At 43.1% G+C, this 16,493-nt stretch overlaps 1 pseudogene; it reads right to left on the reverse strand.

Moving 5' to 3' along the window:
- Nucleotides 1-16,493, reverse strand: part of LOC102770719 — a 36,986-nt pseudogene that overhangs the window by 1,268 nt on the left and 19,225 nt on the right.

Raw genomic sequence — 16,493 nt, forward strand, 5'->3', positions numbered from 1 at the left:
GGTGATGGCAGCCGCCGGCTGGTGTGTCAGCAGGACCCAGGGCCCGCAGGCCCAGCCACGAGAAGAGAAGCAGCAGCAAGTGGCTCTAGTTTACGTAGTAACTGCCCTTTGAAGATTGCCTACATCTTCGACGTGTCTCGGCCTCGTGTATGTCGCTGGCGACTATGCTTATTTTGAAACACCAGGACAAAGGTCTGAAAGAGTAAGAAAAGTTTTTCTTTTATGGGCTATACTGACATATTAAAAACCACTTGAAAAGACACGGGGAATCTTAAATGCTTTTTACTAAGTAAAAGAAGCCACTCTGAAAAGGCTACATACATGCTGGATGATTCCAAGTATATGACTTTCTAGAAAAGGCAAAACTATGGAAATAGCAAAACCATCAATGGTTGTCAGGGGTTGGTGGGGAGAGTGGGTGGGTAAGATGAATAGGTCTTTAGGGCAGTGAAAATACTATAAAAATAGGTGCATGTTATTGCTAACTAGTCCAAACCCACAGAATGTACAACACCAGGAGTGAACCTATGGGATTTGGGTAATAATGATGTGTCTATGTAGGTTTATCAACCTACATGAGTGTATCCCTTATGGAGGATGTTGATAATGGGAAGGCTATGTATATTTGAGGGCTATGTGGGAATTCTTCCGACCTTCCACCCAATTTTGCTGTGAACCTAAAACTATTCTGAAAAGGTCGTCTTTATAATAATAATTAATAAAAACAACCAACCAAATCCAACTTATTTCTTTTCCATCCTGAAATTGTTTATCTGTAGCACGGAACAGCAGGTAGGAAAGAAAAAGAAAAATGTGTGGAAAACATAAAATTTGGCTTTCCAGATCGAACAGGCAAACATTCACTTTAGAGGATAATGAAACTAGAAAGATTTATTATTTCTATTTATGAAGTTCCAGCTCAGTAGAAATGAAAGATTTTGTTAGCCAAATTAAACTTCAATCAAGATGCAATAAATATATTTTTTAAATTTAATATTTAAGTAGGTAATATTTAAGTAGGTTTGTAGGGTTCTAAAGTCAAAACTGCACATCTGCTATCCCCATTCCCTCTACCTTATCTCCTTCCCTCCATAGGTAATCATTAAAAACAATTTTCTTTTAGTTTTTGGATTATCCTTTCTTTTTTTCAAATATAAGCAAACAAGTACATTTTATATTTCTTCCTTCCCCCTTTCTCACTAAAAGGTAACAATACATCCTGTTGATTGTGCCATGTGGTTGAGATAGCGCCCATTCTTTTGTTTCAGTGGCATGGCACTCACTCCACTGTGCAGACACCACGGTTTATTCAGCCAGTGTCTTGATGATGATCATTTGGGCTGTTTCCAGGCTTTTGCTATTATGCTTAATGCTGCAATGCGTCGCCATGAAATTGCAGTAGATTTAAGGTGCAAACTCTGAACATTCCTTGGCATCTGAGTAAGTCTGTCCTTTCTTTGGCAAGGCACGCTAGTAGCTATGGCTTACGTAACCGATCCAGGACTGTTTGTGAATAAATTCCGTTTGGACTACCTGTTGGTTTGAATCCCTTTGAAAGTGTTCACTCTTCTAGGCTCCTAAACTATTTTGGAAACAAGTCCTTGATAGTAAATGCCATTTCTTATTAACCATTATATATAAATATTGAATTGCTTAATACCTGCAACCAAATTGTTTAACTATCTTTACCTAGTATTTCTGGGGTTTTTCTATTTCATTGTGTCACCTCTGTGAACAGTCTTTCACTTGTTCAAGTGTGGGAATTTGGCGGCTTACAAAATTTACCAAGTCAAATGTCAGGTATTTGGAGTTTGACAGAGCCCTTAGATATATTTTGCAAAACTTTCAAATGTCTTGAGTTTTTTTACAAACATTTATATTTTTAGCTTTGCACACGTTTTTTGTGTTTACTGAAGAAACATTAGGAAGTCCAGACAAGCAGAATAAAACAACTGCCTGTAATCCCAACCTCCAGAGATAACCAATATTAGCATTTGGATGCATATCCTTTTAGACTTTTTCAATGAACATAAACAGCCTCCTTCCCCTAACACACAGGCATATGTAATTTCTCCCTCTCTTATTCTAGCGGGGTAGAGGGTAGGGCACAAGTAGGTTTATAGTTGTGAGTATGTAAAACACAGAGTTCATTCTTGTATTATGTATTAATTATTGTAGTATTTTCCGTATGAACAACTGTAAACCTATACTTGCCCCATCTTATATATGTCTTTCAGGGAAATCTCATCTTTTCTATTTATTAGAATTTATCCTTTCACTTTGCTGTTTGCCTTACACACCATATAGATTTTTTTCCTGTTTCCCCATCAAAGTTAACTCTTTGTATTTCTCTCTGTATTGTTTATCTTAGGAGTAGAAAATCAAATTTTTGTTTCTTTCCGGACACATAAACTGAAAGTCCCCAAAATTTGTTTTCCATGGTTTTCTAAGTCCTTGACCTTCCCTCTGTGTGTTTGCCCAGGGGCAGTTTACTGACTCCTGAAGGGAGACAAGCATATGAGACAGGTGTCCTTGGAGAGGTTGGTTATGCAGAAATGAAAGCCAAGCAGCTTCTCCCTGATCATTGTTCTGCTATTCAAAAGATTTCTTGGAAAAAAGGAATTCTTGCAAGGGCTTTCTGTGATCATGATTGCCTGTATCTTATCCTAATTACTAACACTGAACATCTAATTAAAACCTGAAAAGTTAGATATTTACATGTTCTAGCATCATGTACCAGAAATAATATTTGATACTGAACTGAATTTGAAACTTCCTATATGGATGAATTTTGACATGTTGCACACCAGAGTTGTGTGTAGGGGGTGCCGGAGGGGCATTTTCCCTGGCCATGGGTCATTGGAATCAAGGGCCACATTAAAGTAATTTTTTTATGCTTTGTTACTATTTTTTAGGGAGACATATGAAAAAATAAAACTGCCCAATTATTTATTTAACAAGAGGAAACAGAAAACTTTCATAGTACGTTAAGATTTAAAATATGCTTTTGTGTCATGTTATAGTCAGTTAAACAGGGCAGTGAAAGGATGGTGAGGTAGATGTAGACAGAAGTGGAGAGTAGACCAGGAAAAGTGAAGAGGTCAGAGAAGAAGGGCAAAGGCTGGGAGATGTCCTCTAAACACCATCCCCTGCAAAGTGGGAGAGGGACACATGCTGAGAAAAGACACTGCTTAAGAAAGTCCTTTGGATTCACGGACCACTGGTTGGAGACCGCTGGTTTGGAGAGCACTTTGACAATGTCTATCAGATGTTTAAGTTCCTAACTCTTTAAACCACTAGCAGTTTTCTGCAGTAGCAGTGCTGTGTATCTATACACAGAACTACTCATGGCAGCATGCAAGGATGTTTACTGCAACACATTTATAACAGCAAAAAAAAACTGTAGGCAATTTAAATGTTAAGCAGTTAAGAAACTGGTTAAATAATAAGAGTTCCACTCATTCAGTGGAATTCTAGGCCATCACAAGAATAAGGTAGATTTATACACATATGCGATAAAGTGCAAGAACCATATTTCACAACATGATGTGTAGCATAAAACCAATTTTGTAAAAAACAAAAGTATGTCAAAAACAGCCTAGATAGAAACATGCTAAACTGCTGATAGTTTTGGATGGGAAACTTTGAATTGTTACAATGATATTTATTCATTTTTGAGAAGATGAAATAATGTATGTGTCTGAATGCCTACAGAAGAGATTTCACAACTGGGATTGAGTTGCTCTGAGTTCCAGAAGAACCCAAACAAATTCAGGTTAGGACTGAGCCAAGCCTGCAGTTTTCTGTGTACCATTTCGAGTGGACACCATAGAGCCCAGACCTAGGTAATTCTGTGTGCGGATATTAACAGACAATTTTTGTTAAAATTGTGGGATTTTTGGGTGAACCTCTGGAAGAAAGGAGATTTCCTCATTTATAATTTAGGGATAATAATAATCCTTGCTTTGAAAGATTATTTAGAGTGTTAAATGTAGTCATATATAGAAAACGTGGTCAGGATTCATAAACCGTCTTCACTATTGTTACTAATGTTTTAGAGAGATCCAGAATGAAATTCCCATTTTTCTAGGCCTTTATTTTATTTGTATATGCTTCCTACCCATGTAGCATAGAAAGCAATTTGATATATGGAATTGGAGGTAGACAAAATCACCTAAGATTTCATACTTGGCCATTACAGCTTATGTGATGCGTCTATATGAAAAAGCATATTTTGTTCATTTTTTTCTCCTCTCTCATCGAGGCTCAAGTGCTTATGTGACAATTTGTATTAGTCACTAAGGCGGCCCTGAACAGGTATCTGCTCATCTCCTAAATATAGACATTTAATTTTTAAATGCCTTACACCATTTTAGGACATTTAAATTTTTTTAAATGAAGCAACTTTTGACACATTAAGTTTATTCCAAGAGATGATATTAGGCCATGTCATGTGCCTGTTCCCTTGAGTAGATTTAATGTACTTCCACATTCTTAAAACGTTTTTATAATAGCTTCATAATTACGAGTGATGTTTCTGAAATGTGTTGCCTTCTCAAAAAAGAATGACTCTGACTTGCAGTGTTCGTGAATTTTGCTAGTTCCTTAATGCATTAGCTTCACCAGCTTGTGGGAAGAAAAGGTCAAGCTACACAAATAGCCAGGTCAGGGCAGACGTGATGAAAGCCAGGCAGAGTCGACACATGGTCATCATGCATGGACGGGAGGAGGCTGCTGTTCCTGGTCATATTGGGAAATTATGAAAAAACAAAACAGTATTAAATCAACACATGAAATGCAGAGAAGATGGTAAAATATGGTTTCCATTTCTAATTTAAAAATTATTTTTGTTAACCATCACCCAAGGATATTTTTCCATTGATTTTTAGAGAGAGTGAAAGGGAGGGAGACAGAGAAAACATCGATGTGAGATGTGAGAGAAATATTGATTAGTTGCCTCCTGCATGCACCCCAACCTGGGCCACGGATGAAGCCTGCACCTGAGGTCCGTGCCTTTGACCAGAATTGAACCTGAGGACCCAATGCTCTATCCACTGAGTGAAATGAACTAGGGCAATATGGGTCCCATTTTTAGATGCGTGTTTCCTTACCAGCTCCAGGGTCCTATTCCTGTCCCTGTGGGGCCCCACTTTGGTGTAGTCACCTTAGTCTTCGACCCTGGCCAGGCTTCTGATTGGCCTGTTCGTGTGAACGTGGATGTCCTGCCTATTCATGAACTTGAGACATGCTCAGGTATAGATGTGGCCCAGCAGGTGTGTGTGAGCGTTCTCACGATGCTGTCTGTGTCCTTCGGCAAGAGCCGCCAGCTCCTTCTCTCTTGTTTGTTGCCCCCTGAGGTGCCCTGGCAGCCTGAGGCTTGAAGCAGGCACCCTGGACAGCAGTTTCCAGGACAGCTCAGTTCCTTAGGCAGTGAAGGTCATGTCATAACTGACTAATTCATTCTCTTTTATTTAGAAAATTAGAGAAGTTTTTATTGAAGTAAAATACCTTACAACAGGACTTTTGATCTAAGCTGTCTCTTAATCTTGTGTTTGATAAATAATTAGTGACTCACAGCTCACACTATTCAACGATTACTAATGCCTCATTTGCATGTGAAATTAATATTCCATATGGTTGGTCCGATCATTTAAGCCTAAGCCAACAGGAAGAGGCATGTTGCTTTGAGCAGAAGTTTGGGTTGCAATGGATTGAACTATTGGCTCAGTATCAGTACTTTGGTGTTCTCATGGCCAGTGCTGGAGTCATGCAACAAGGCAATTTTTTTGTTTTGGGGTGGTTCCTTTGCAATAATAGACTTGTTCTGGATATAAGGTGTCATGAAGATCATTCTATCATTCAACAAATATTTTTTAGATTCTTATTGTGTATACATACCACTGTGCCAGAGCACCAACCATTCTAATGGTTGTTAGCCAAGCAGTAAAAATAAATAAATAAATAAAAATTTTAACTGCACTTTAATATGGAATTGTATTCGAGATCCCAAGCACAGACTATTGTCAATGTTTTGAAACTCTAAGGGTTCCTTGACATTTGTCAGCATTTTATAGTGAGCCACCTAACTGAAAGGTTTTTCCCTGAATCTTTGGTACATCATCAATTATGATTATCAATTATGACTAAGTTCATCATCTGCATTCTGTTAATAAGCAAAGAATATTTTGTAGGGAGTTCCAAAGCTCATTTTTAGTAATATAAGAATATGAAGATTAATATTTGTTCCTTGCCATATTGCAGTGAACTTTCATAAATATTTTAAGAGTAGAATCTGACAGCTTGGGAAGTGTGTCAGAGAAACTCCAGCTTGAGTGTCCTGCCAATAGTGTCCTTAAATGATACTGCTATTATTTTCCTTCTTTTTGTGCTGTTATTGAGGAGGATACTTCTAGTTCAGATATGGGCCAAGCACCAAACAAGATAGGCAATATTTTGTTAGGATAACTATAGGGTTAATTTTTCCTCTACCCTCTGAGTTCTTGGCTGGGACCCCTGTAATAAGAGATAAGTTAACAAGAGAAAAACAAACATGCTTATTAACCAACATGTATAGCTCATGTATACATGGAGATAATCAGGGAAAATGAGCAATATAATTATATGGGTCCTTTACAGTAGGAGAGGGAGGTGGGAGAGGAGGTCAGAGAGATGGCAGCATGAGCAAGACTTGGGCTGATTTGCTGGCTTTGAAGATGGAGGGAGGGGCCATAAGCCAAGGACTGTGAGTGGGCTCTGGAGACTGGCAAAAGGCAAGGAAATGGTTTCTCCCCTAGAGCCTCTAAGGAATGCAGCCCATTGAAACCCATGTCAGGTGTCTCATCTCTAGCACTGTAAGATAATAAACTAATAAACTTGTGTTTTTTAAAAAAATATATTTTATTGATTTTTCACAGAGAGGGAGGGAGAGGAATAGAGAGTTAGAAACATCAATGAGAGAGAGACATTGATCAGCTGCCTCCCGCACACCTCCCATTGGTGATGTGCCCACAACCAAGGTACATGCCCTTGACTGGAATCGAACCTGGGACGCCTCAGTCCGCAGGCCGATGCTCTATCCACTGAGCCAAACCAGTCAGGGCAACTTGTGTTGCTTTAAGCCACTAAGTTTGTGGTAATTTGTTATAGCTGCACTAAGAAATTAATACATGTTCCACGGCTTCTCTAGAAGGATGGAGGCAGGAGGTTGGCATTTCCTGTAAGACTATGAGTGGAAACTATAGAATTATATTATCTTCTTGTCAATATCCTCCCAAATAGCCTCAAACATTCCTGGAGGAAAGATAGAAAGCTGTAAAAGTGCATTTTCTGGGAAAATAGTAAAGACTTATCTTTTCCATCCTATTCATAAATAGGTTTGTCAATCTGTTGAGAAACTTGTGCAGAAAAATAGGAGAAGAAGAACACAGAAAGCACCAAGTTTATCAGAAATTCACATGACCTTGGAAGAACTAAGAGTTTATGGCTAAAATTTAGCAAGTATTCAGGGGAGTGATTGATGCATGGTTTTGGAACACTGAGGGTTGGGGGTGATATGCCAGAAAATGGCTTTCTGTGTGATGCTTTATTTGGGTAGGGGAAAAAAGAGATTAGGATTGTGGATACAGGGCACAACCTCTCTATCTTGAATCTAGGTAGGGTGTAGCCAAGGTGAATAACAAAGTTCCTAGTTTCTAAGGAAGACTATATATTCCATTACAAAACTATCTTTGTGCTAATGTATGACTGTATAGTCTATAAATAAATATAGAAATTGATGAGAACATACTGAGAAATATACACATATATAATTCAGGTCATTGAAAAGATTCCCAAAGAATGTAAAATACAACAAAGTTGTTATCCTATTTAATAAAAGCCCAGCAACCAAACTGAACGACCAGAACAACCACTCACCCAGTCGCTATGATGGCTGAGCTCCGCTCAATGCAGGAGCTGCCCCCTGGTGGTCAGTGTGCTCCCACAGTGGGAGCAGCACTCAGCTGACCAGGATGAGCGGTGCTCCCACAGCAGGTTGATCCCACAGGCCACACCCCCGACCAGTGCATGAATCCCATGCACCAGGCTCTAGTTTAGAATAACCAGCAGCTGGAACATATAGAGAAAGACAAGAATTTGGCTCAAAATAGAAAACTGTTGAAGACTGCTCAGTGAACAGGCCCCAAGATCACCAATGGTAGACACCTATTTGACTTCTTTTAACAATCATTGATCTTTTATAAAATTTCTACAGATAAGCATCCTTTTCTATGTGCTAGCATTCTGCATTGAACAGAATTAGAAAGACTTTCAAAGCTCCTTTCTGTTGATGTTAACCTATGCCACCTGTCATTATTCTCTTCCCTTCTCCCTGGCTCCCCAGAAGCCAGGTTCTGCTCAAGAGCATTATATTTTAATCATTAGTAGCTGCTTTACAATAATGATGACAAAAATTAGCTAATAATTCTGTTTCTTTTCACTCCCACAAAAAAGGTTTAAGGTGGGTTGCAAAAACATATGCAATACAACAAGGTAAGACAAAGATGAGCAAAGTGAGGAAATTAGGGCAAATGGAAAATAAAGGTGAGAAAAAATAACAAACTGGGAGTACAAAATGTGCTCCGGAGGCTCTGAGTCTTGTCAGGCGTGGACCCCAAATTTGTCCCTGGCTGTCTAGCAGTCAGCTCAAAGGGGAGAAAATAATTGGTCTCATGAGTCACAGGTCAGTTGATTAGAAATAGCACAATAGTTCCTGGAACTTCCCAGAGAGAAATTTCTCCCATAAAGAGGACCCCTGTGGAATTCCCAGAGCTGAGTCCTCAGTAGCACCTTCCTGGAAGAAAAGAACAGACTCCTCAGGGCCGAGTCTTGTCACATCCTTCAGTATGGGCCTGCCACACCGAACACCAGCAGAATCCAGCAAAAACCCTCGACATGATCACAGGGATGTATTCTACGTTCTCTATGCATTACTGGTTTGACCAAGGTTTAGGTTGTCTAGAGGAATCCTCTATAAACACTTGCTTCTCAGCTGAGCCCTGCAGAAGTTAAATGTGTGTGTCCTTCCAGGAGCTTTAGTGAAAGGATGAGCAGTTGAAGGCATTTGCAGAGAGCTCAGGGCCTGGGGAAGCGCTCTGGCTCCCTTTTTGTGTTTGGAGCTCTCAAAGGAGAACCCTTCAAGGAAGGAAGGTATCTGGCCTGTGTGATGTGTTACAAGGGGTGGTGGGCAGAGTCATGGTGCTGTTGGGTCTCAGGTTTTTCTCAGGTGGGGACAGTCCTCTCCCAGCACATGCAGTTTAGCTCTTTACCCTGTTGCCTTTCATGGCCCCAGGTCTGGTAAGCGGGCAGGAAGAGCAAATTCCCCTCTGTGTGCTGAGGACCCAGAGCGGTGCCTATGAGCCTGGCTGGGGCCCAGAGCCATCAGGGAGGTATTTATTCAGGCTCCCTCCCACATGCAGGCCTCTGGTGAGGCCCCTGGTGTTCATCTGGCTTCCTGATCCATTGTAAACAAAGATCGCCAATGCTGTCCTCCTGCAGCGCGGCACCTGCCTCTCAAAACTCCCGAGGCCTCAGTGGGTTTGGGAACCTCTCCAGGCTCCAGCAGTGGGCCACTCACATTTCCTCAGCAGCATCGTCGCCCTAGTACACTTTTGGCAGAAAGGGGAAATAATGAACATTTGTCTTTCCAAGAACACTCCAATTCATTCTCCACAGTACAGACCCTGTGATCTTTCTAAAACATAAATCTCATTGTGTCACCCTGGTGAAAACTCATCCATAGCTTCCCGGGCCCTTCAGGATAAAGCTGCAGGCTTGTAGTGTGGCTAACCAGATGCTCAGCTGATCTCTACAGCCCTCCCCTCCCCTCTTCTCCTTCTTCCCTCCCAGTCCTCCCCTTCCTTCCTTTCCCTTCCCTCCCTTCCCCTCCCCTCCCCTCCGCTGCTCTCAGTGGTCCACACTCTTCAGTTCCTTGAACTTCCATATTCTCTTTCTTTCCCCAGGCCCAGGCACCTGCTTTTCAAACTTCTTGGGAAGCTATTTTTACCCTTTATCCATTAGGCTGGCCTACGCCTACTTATGTGGGGCAGGACAAAAGTAGGTTTACAGTTGTTCATTCAGGAAAGAATACAATGATTAATAAATAAAACAAGAATAAACTCCGTGTTTCACATACAGCTGTAAACCCACTTTTGTCCACCCTATATTTCAGGGTATAGCCCAGAAATTAATCCCTCCGGGGACTGGTCCTAGAGGTGCCTCTGCGGGGGACTCCACAGCACCCTTTGCTTCCTCCAATGGCAGCACTGGGTTAGTTAGGAAAATGCCAGCTGCTGAGGCAAATCCCAGCATTTCAGTGGCTAATGCAACAGAATCTTCCTTCTCCCTCATCTAAGCATCAGTGCAGTTGCCCTGACTGTTAGAGTGTTCTCTCCAGGGTGACCAAGGCCCCAGGCTCTTTCCATATTGTGGCTCTGCCATCCTCCTGGGCAGGAGGGGGACAGTAGCTGACAGGCACATCTGTCCCTTATTGTCCTGACGTGGAGGCATCCTGCATCGCTTCTGCTCCCATCCCACTGGCATGAACATGTGCTGCCTCGTGGCCAGGGGCAGCTGCCCTCCAGTGACAGTGTTGTACTGTGGGAAGAGGGTCATACAAGCTCCTGAAGTGCCTTATTTGAAGTGTCTGTGATTCAACTAGACTCTAAGTTTGATGAGGGGAAAGAAGGTGATGTCATTGCTTGCTCTTACATCCCTTTGCCAGCACCATACCTGGTACTGGGGTGCAGAGACTGCCCGATGAGTCAGAGCCCTCAGTGCTGGCCAGTGGGAGGGCGTGGGTCACTAGACTGTGGTCCTCTTGAAGCCCCGCCCCCACGTGTGAGTGCTGGGAGGAGACAGCCTGCAAGCACACAGGGCTTCCTGGCTGCTGCTGGCAGGCAAGCCCCCTGCAAGGCGTCACTTCCCTCCACAGAAAGGCATTCATTGTGAACAGAGGTTCCGTAGTCACAGGTGCCCAGAAAGGCACGGACCTCCTTGTGGATGATGAGGCCTCCTGATTAAAGACTTGTGTGTGGTACTTTGTGGGGCGAGAGATGTGCTCCTGTTAGAACTGGCACCGCAGCTCCACAGCACATCTGGCACCTGCCTCTGAGTCCCAGGAGATGGGTGTTGAATGCATTTCCCCCTCTTTATAAGCGAGCTACGTCTTTAAAGTGTCTCTTCACAGTCAATTTGTGTGTGTGTGTGTGTGTGTGTGTGTGTGTGTGTTTTGGTGTGAGCGCATAATAGTGAGAAGGCAATCATGGATCAGATTGTCTGGGTAGAAAAGAAGGAATGAATAGACATGATGTGTAATTGACTTATGAAATTGGGGAAAAATTCATGATCTGAAGCCATGTGTTCTAGCTCTGAAAAGCCTAAAGTAAGATAGTCATGCTCTGACTTGTGAAATTGGGGCCTTCTGCTTTACAGTTTGAGGCCCCCAAAGTGAGGCCCCCATCATCCAAGGTAATGATACAAATGAATACACCAGTGGTTCTCAACCTTCTGGCCCTTTAAATACAGTTCCTCATGTTGTGACCCAACCATAAAATTATTTTCGTTGCTACTTCATAACTGTAATGTTGCTACTGTTATGAATCGTAATGTAAATATCTGATATGCAGATAGGCGACCCTGTGAAAGGGTCGTTTGACCCCCAGAGGGGTCGAGACCCACAGGTTGAGAACCGCTGGAATACACTCAAGTGTCCCATCCCCATAGTCCTATGTTGGGAGGAAGCCTGTATTCCTCTTCCCAGGGCCCCTTTCTACTGATAAGTCCAAGAACCCAAGGGGTCCGTACACATTGCCTCTGGTGTCACGGCAGGAAATAGGGAGTCTGTGGTCCTGGGCAGCCCACTGTCTATCGCAGGGCCTGGTGCAGGCTGAGGGGCAAGTTGCTATCTCTGGTCTTGCTGGTTTCCTTGGGGTTTGGGGGAAGGAGGAATCCTCCCTTCTCCCTTGCCAGTGGTCCACTCAGCTGTGGGCACTGCAGGCCAGCAGCAGGTAGTCAGGTTACAGCCCTCTAGTGAGATTATTGAGCTCCTGGAGGTGAAATGTCCATCTCCATTAGAGCCAGGGCAGGGCAGAATGGCCTTGTTTGATACCCACGCTGCCCTGGGCCTGGTTCTGTGGACCCTCAGGGTCAAACTGATGATAATCTCACTGTTTCTCCCAGCCCACAGCTCTGGTTATGGCCACTCCAGGCCTAAATAGGTGCCTATGACTTTGAACCTCAAAGATGTTCATGGTTTTTTCCTCTAGGACAGCGGTTCTCAACCTGTGGGTCGTGACCCCTTTGGGGGTCAAATGACCCTTTCACAGGGGTCGCCTAAGACCATCGGAAAACACATATATAATTGCATATTGTTTTTGTGATTGATCACTATGCTTTAATTATGTTCAATTTGTAACAATGAAAATACATCCTGCATATCAGATATTTACATTACGATTCATAACAGTAGCAAAATTACAGTGATGAAGTAGCAACGAAAATAATTTTATGGTTGGGGGTCACCACAACATGAGGAACTATATGAAAGGGTCGTGGCAGTAGGAAGGTTGAGAACCACTGCTCTAGGAGGACCCAGGATATCCCACCCCTTCCCAGGGACCTCTGAACCATGGGTTCCTACATGCCTTACCACAAATAATAATCACGGACATTTATGGGTACTTACCATGTATAAGGCATGGTTTTAAGTCTTTAATATGGATTAACTCATTTAATCTTCACATACACTCTATAAAGTAGGCCTTTATGTCATCTTCATTTTATGTAAGAGAAAATTATAGACAAAGTATTTGACCCAAATTATACAGTGTCCAAGCCTGCTCCTTGCTGCTTCATTTATACAAGAGTTGAGTCTTCTCAGAATCCAGGTGGGCTCCAAAGCCACTGGACTTTACTGCTGTCATTATTAAAAATTTAAACTATGAAGAAGTTTAAAAAATACGAAGTAAATCCTGCCACTCCCCATATAATCATCCCTTATCGGAGGTGTGTCCTTTCAAACCTTTTTCCAGCTTTACAAACATACCCGTGTGTTTCCACAAAACTGGAACCATTTCCACAAAATAAGGAGTGAAATAGGGGGCAGTGTGTTCTGCAGAAAATTATTTTGCAAGAAAGTTCAATCTCTCTGGCCTGGGCACCTCACTGTGTTTATAATTCAGAGAGGTTTTCACTGACCTCCTTAGTGAAAGTAGCACCCCTGCTATAGACCGGAAGTTTTGACCCCCCAAAATTTATGTGTTGAAATCCTAATGTCCAAGGTGATAGTAATAGGAGGGGGGCCTTTGGGAGGTGATTAGGTCATGAGGGGGAGCCCTCAGGAATGGGGTTAGTGCATTATAAAAGAGGCCTGAGAGAGGTCCCTCGCCTCCACCCCCTTCCACTATGTGTGGGTGCAAGACAGCTGTCTATGAGCCAGAAACCCAATCCTCCCTGGACATGGAATATGCCTAGTTTTGATCTTGACTCCCCAGCCTCCAGAGCTACTAGGGATAAATCTTGTTAAGCCACCCAGCCTATGGTATTTATTTCTGGCAGCCCAGAAGGACATAAGACTTCCCCCTTCAACTTTACTCTCAAGACCCTCTGTGTTTCCTTCCTTGTATTGTATTGGTTTGGTTTTGAAAAGAATGTGAGTACCAACAGATTAATTCCCTTTGACACCCTGGGGGTGACTCGTTAGCATATGAAGCGTTCTAATCGGAATCAACCCTTTAGGCCTGGTTAATAAGCATAGGAAGATCAGATGTAATTTTTTTGTTTTGTTAATTCTCACCCAAGGATATTTTTTCCATTGACTTTTAGAGAGAGTGTATGGGAGGGAGGGAGATAAGAAAGGAGAAAAAGAGATAGAGAGAAATATTTATGTGAGAGTCATATGTATTGGTTGCCCACTGGGGCCAGAAATGAATCTGCAACCCAAGTACCTGCCCTTGACTGGGAATCCAACCTGAGACCCTTTGGTGCGTGGCGCTGACACTCTTACCTTTGAGCCACACCAGCCAGGGCTAGAGATAATTTTTGACTGGTGAAATTTGTGGTGGTTTGGGTATGCAGGATGGGCTACATAATTTGCTGGGTTCAGTGAAAAATGAAAGTATGGCTTTTGCTCAAACAGCAGGAAAAGTGTCGTTAAGGCATGCCTGGCAAATATGACTCAGTGGTTGATCATTGACTCATGAACCAAGAGGTCACTGGTTTAACCCCTGTTGGGGCACATGCACAGGTTGCAGGCTCAATCCCCAGTAGGTAGTATGCAGTAGGTAGCTGCTTGATGATGTTTCTCTCATCGATGTTTCTATCTCTCTATCCCTCTCCCTTCCTCTCTCTCTAAAAAGCAATAAAAACATTTTTAAAAAAGATACTAAGACATAACACTTTTTCCTTATGTCCGTGGTCTCTCTCTTGACCTGTGATAGCATTTTAGAAATGCCCTATTTAATTCCAAACTCCCTCAACCACAGGGACACATATGGAGGAGTGCAAATCCTCATAGGCACCCGTGGGGGATGAGAGGTCCTCTTCTGGGACTGATTTGCTCACAGGATCTGTAGTAGGCAGTTCGACAAGCAGGAGCAGAACAAGGACAGTCGGCCAGGTACAGAATGTCACCAGGGTGGAAAGCCCCAGGTGCCTGGCAACAGACAATTGTAGGGTGGGACCTTGCCCCAAGGTCCTCCCTTGCATATTGCTGGTCATGTGGTAGATCCCCTTGAAGGAGGAACAGGGGGGCCAGAGAATAGCTTCAGAAGACTCCCATACAAGCCTTTGCAGGAACACTCCCCTAGAGTTAACACCCAGGCTTCAGTTGTGTTTCAGCCTCAGGCCCAGAAAAGCAGCAAGGCCAAGCAGGGCATTAGGACCAGCTTTGATGACTAATGACCCTTTGACTGGTGCCCAGTTGGGGACAAAGGGTAGCAGCAGTCTGGGGTGGAGCAAGGTGGGCGTGGGGGGTGGGGCATGGACAGGGGAGACAGGTAGGGGCTAGGACACCAGGGCGGGGAGGGTACAGACATTATGTATATTAACACATTGCAGGTGGAGCTGGAGCATTCTCATGTTTTCATATTACACAGTGTTTTACATAAATGTTAAAGGCACACCTTAAAATTAAGTGCCCATTGCATTTTGAAGTTGTTTATTACATGTTTTTACAAGCTAATATCTTTTTAAAGTATGATACTTCATTCAATAGAAACTGATCCGGCCACTGGATAAAGCTAGCAGTAAAACTACTGGAGCACAATGTGTTAAGATACCAGTACAACTCCTGGCACATGGTAAGCAATCAGTATACAGAGTAGCTAATATTATCTTAAAGGCAGAAGAGAGACTATTAAGTGACATTTGATTTGGTATTTTTCATTAGTTTCTTTTTTGCTCCCTTTATACTAATGTTAGTAGAATAAATAGGGAGCAGGAAAATAACCCTAAAATATCTGTGACTTAAGACCAGGTCTTTTCCTTCCTTCTCCTACATGTCCCTATATGTGGACTGGGACCCTGCTCGGTCTCACCCTTATTCTCCCTGAGACCCAGGCCCATGGGACTCTGCTGTCGCTGTGGCAGAGGGAGCCCTGGAGGGTCTTCTCACAGCCATTAAACGCTTGGCCTAACAGTGACACACAGCCTTTCTGCTCATATAGCTCATTGGCCAGAACTGGTCATGTGTGTCTGCCCAACTGCTGAGGATCAGGAAGTATAATCTTACCATGTGCTTAGAAGGCGGAAAGCCAGAATACTCAGTGACAAGTATGGAGTATTAATAGCCACCATTTATTGAGCAACTCTGCTATAGACTAAATGTCTGTGTCCCCCCCACCCACCCAATTCATATATCGAAACCTAATCTCCAAGGGGATAGTATTAAGAGGTGGGGCCTTTGGGGGGCAGTTAGGTCATTAGGTACTAGGGTGCAGCCCTCAGTATGGGATTATACAAGAGTGTCCTTAGAAAAGAGACCCCAGTGGGCTTTCTCCCCTCTCTTGCCATTTGAGGACTCTGAGAAAATAGCTGTCTATGAACCGGAAGCAGGTTCTCCCCAGACAGTGAATCAGCTGGTGCCTTGATCTTGGGCTTCTCAGCCTCCAGAACTGTGAGAAATAAATGTTTGTTGCTTAAGCCATTCAGTCTGTAGTACGTTATAGCAGCCTGAACAGACTAAGACAGCCTCTTCTGTGGCAGGCACTGTGTGTGCAGTATAGTTACACACACAGCACCACAGGCTCCCCACAAGTCCCTGAATTTATTGCACGTCAGAGAAGGGTGTTACTGCCGCACCACTTCTTGGGCTCCCAATGCCAGTAGCAGGAAGCATGTGCTCCATAAGGCCCTGCATCAAACCAGGTACCGCTCTCCTCACTTCGCCCAGCCCCATCCGAAGTTGGGCAGAGCTTCTTTGCTGGTATCTGGCTCCAGGGGCTTACATCTCAAGGGTA

Source organism: Myotis davidii, unplaced genomic scaffold (assembly GCF_000327345.1).
Source record: "Myotis davidii unplaced genomic scaffold, ASM32734v1 scaffold111, whole genome shotgun sequence".
In the NCBI taxonomy this organism is placed as follows: Eukaryota; Metazoa; Chordata; class Mammalia; order Chiroptera; family Vespertilionidae; genus Myotis; species Myotis davidii.